The 3,431-nt window shown below is 37.1% G+C and overlaps 2 long non-coding RNA genes across 2 annotated transcripts; both read right to left on the reverse strand.

Annotated features, from left to right (window-relative positions):
- Window positions 1–216: 216 nt before the first annotated feature.
- Window positions 217–761, reverse strand: LOC124448289. The gene is made up of 3 exons (XR_006949003.1): window positions 593–761; window positions 348–470; window positions 217–273 (listed from the first exon to the last, which is right to left on the reverse strand). It is a non-coding gene; the product is annotated as an uncharacterized LOC124448289 (long non-coding RNA).
- A 1,398-nt stretch (window positions 762–2,159) lies between these two features.
- LOC124448288 lies at window positions 2,160–3,392 on the reverse strand. Its single transcript, XR_006949002.1, has 3 exons — window positions 3,192–3,392; window positions 2,999–3,124; window positions 2,160–2,443 (listed from the first exon to the last, which is right to left on the reverse strand). It is a non-coding gene; the product is annotated as an uncharacterized LOC124448288 (long non-coding RNA).
- Between the last annotated feature and the right edge of the window lie 39 nt (window positions 3,393–3,431).

A 3,431-nucleotide genomic window follows, 5' to 3' on the forward strand; every position in this document is an offset into this window, starting at 1 on the left:
CTTTTCAGAAAACCATCGATAATCCAGTTTTACTAATGGAAAAAAACTAGATTAGAAAAATTGACATAAGTTGGAGTAGATAAAAAACTTTATCGATTTCAAACTATTATATTTTAAGATATAGGAACGATTTTCAAATCATTCAGTGTTGTTTTGCAGAACGTTGTAAAAAACTTCTTAATTTATACCTTTGGTTCCAACAGCAATTAAATGACGCTTAGGCGATATTTCCAAGCAAGAAGCCCATTGTGTCAACAAAATAGTTCGAAAAACCTGACAATGAACACATTTCCATCAATGATGGACATTTTGTCTGCTCCAAGCACAGACCTCTTACAAATACTGACCTTTCTCTGGGACAAGCTGTAGAATTGTATCAGTTTTCTCAGACCATAACCACTGTACACAATAACATCGGGCTCTGTTGGCGAGAATCTTGCCAAACTTGGCGGTAGATGCAAATACGCAGACTTCAAAGGGAGAAAACATGCTTATTTCAAACTTATTAAAACAGTTTTCCATAATAATTTATTTATCTTTCATTATCTTGAGCAACTACAATCAAGACAAGAAACAAACTACAATTTCTCACCGCATCGTCTTTTTTCAAAGCAATTCCTTCAGGTGTTATATTTGGAGCGGGAAAAGTTAACCAATCAACAAGCTCGCAGAAATCCTTCGACCAATCCGCCTTCCATACGCTAACCCTACGATCAGCGCTCGCAATAAGCCACAATCTGGGCGAATTGAATGATGGATGATCGTTCTAAAAACAAGGTTTTGATTATTAATAAGCTCTTAATGTGACTGCGAACCCTACGATCAGCGCTCGCAATAAGCCACAATCTGGGAGAATTGAATGATGGATGATCGTTCTAAAAATAAGGTTTTGATTATTAAAAAGCCCTTAATGACCGAGCGCGACGTGTTTACAGAGAAACAATGGACCGAAGTTTTTTTGTACAGACCGATCCCGTAGGGCGAGGTTGTACAAAAAAGACAGAGGTCTGATGTTTCTCAGTAAAGACCGAGAAAGCGAGGTTATTAAATAGATTATTAGATGGCATTATTTGACCTGAAACGAAGCTTGCCTTCTCGTCCTTGCGGTTTTTACGAGTTGATTTTCACTTTTCTAGTTTTCGTCCATAAAAAGTAAACTCGTTTCATAATTGTATCGTCTAGATAGTTTTCCAAGTGTTTTTCCTTCGAATTACATTCGTAAATGGTTTTTTGTTTCGTTTATTTCGCGTTTTGCTGTTTGCTTTAAGAAGTTTGTTTACATTTGACAGTAAAATTACGCGTTTTGGACAGCGGTCGATTACGGGAAAATAATGGACAGGCAAAAATGTTTCTGAGCCAATTAAAGCGCATCATTTAGCCGGAAGTGACACTTGCCATATAATAATCATCATCAATAACCAGTAAGATGTTAAGTTTGGTAAATATTGCGAAAGTGCTTAAAAATATTTTGAAGTAGGTTAAGAACTAGAATTGGACTCGATGATTTTCATAACCAAATAATCAAATAATCTGCCATACCAAGTTATACTTAACAATCCCAAGTGGTAAAACAACCCAAGTCAACATCCACAATCCCATCGTATCCTCACACATTCCAATATTCTTCACCACACCAAGTCATCCTCAGCCCATAACATTTTAAACTTAAAAATCCCATGTTATTCATAAGCTCCAAAGTTATCCTTAACAAGAGGACAAGAGGGGGGAGATGAAGAACCAACTATAAGGTAGATACCACACATACCACTGTATACTATACCACTCATATCACTGTCCTCCACAGTAGATATCGCATACATCACAGTATACTATAGTTAGATACTAAAAATATCACTGTATATTATAGGTGGATACCACATATAACATTGTATACTATAGGTAAATACAACATATATCAGTGTATACTATAGATAGATACCACATATATCAGTGTATACTATACATAGATATCACATATATCAGTGTATACTATAGATAGATTCCACATATATCACTGTATACTATAGGTAGATATCACATATATCACTGTATACTATAGATAGATACTACATATATCACTGTATACTATAGGTAGATACAACATATACCACAGCATATTATAGGTAGATACCACATAAAATACTATATACTATAGGTAGAGTCTGCATGTATCAAGCAGCGACTGGTCCTTACCACAGGCAGAAAAATTGATAACAGTAACGCCCCCAGAATGAGGATGTATTTTCATAATCATTTCAACTCTTCCAAGATCAAAGAGTCTTACGGTTCCATCATCAAAACCAGCCACGCAATGTGATGGTCTTAATGGTTTCTCCACTGGTTCCATGTTAGGATGTACTGTGGCTATCACTTCACCATCTTGTAAGACATTATGTGTTGGTTCACGTGGAGGTGTTGGACAGAATGAAACACAATTACAGCGCTATGGAGGGAAAGAATTTTTAAACAACTGATAGTCAACATCGACGAAATTTTTAGAGATGAGTTACGTTTTGGTCCCGTGTAAGTGAAAGCTTTTATTTATAACATATACAAGCGCGCAAAAGATCTCTTTATCTGTGACGTATAAAGATCCTGAGCAGGTTCAAAGAGATCTCTTTATTTGTGACATATGAAGAACCTGAGGAGGTTAAGAGAGGTCTATCTATCTGTGATATATGAAGAGCCTTAGCAGGTTCAAAAAGATCTGTCTATCTGTGACATTTGAAGAACCTGAGGAGGTTCAAAGAGATCTCTCTATCTGTGACGTATGAAGAACCTGACGAAGTTCAAAGAGATCTCTATCTGTGACGTATGAAGAACCTGAGGAGGTTCAAAGAGATCTCTATCTGTGACGTATGAAGAACCTGAGGAGGTTCAAAGAGATCTCTCTATCTGTGACGTATGAAGAACCTGAGGAGGTTCAAAGAGATCGCTGTATCTGTGACGTATGAAGAACATGAGTTTTAATGACGACGAGAAACATGCTTCAATTCACCTGATCGACAACTTGAAATTGCAGCGTTTGTTCGAGGTCATCAGAAGTCCAGACTCTTAAGCTACCATCATCGGAGCAAGTCGCAAAGAATTTGTCATCAGGACCGCTGGCCACCAGTGAATTTATCTAAAACAATCACGTGGTTGAAGATGGAATACAATATTTTCACAGGGAGATTAACACAGTGAGTTACCTTCTCTGTATGACTGCTGACAAGACGAATAGACGTCCTCTCTGTCCAGTTTATGTACCATAACGTACCTCCAACTGTACCAACAATACCCTAAAGTACACACCACACACCTGGAGGCAAGCAATTCACAGGGAAAACATATTTTAGAAAATATCGAAAACCTAGTTTTCAAAAGGAAAACAGATTCGTCAATTTCTTCCCTTTTATTCACCATTCTTTAATCTTCCCACTGACGAAGTC

Source organism: Xenia sp. Carnegie-2017, unplaced genomic scaffold, assembly GCF_021976095.1.
Source record: "Xenia sp. Carnegie-2017 unplaced genomic scaffold, XeniaSp_v1 HiC_scaffold_23, whole genome shotgun sequence".
Classification (NCBI taxonomy): Eukaryota; Metazoa; Cnidaria; class Anthozoa; order Malacalcyonacea; family Xeniidae; genus Xenia; species Xenia sp. Carnegie-2017.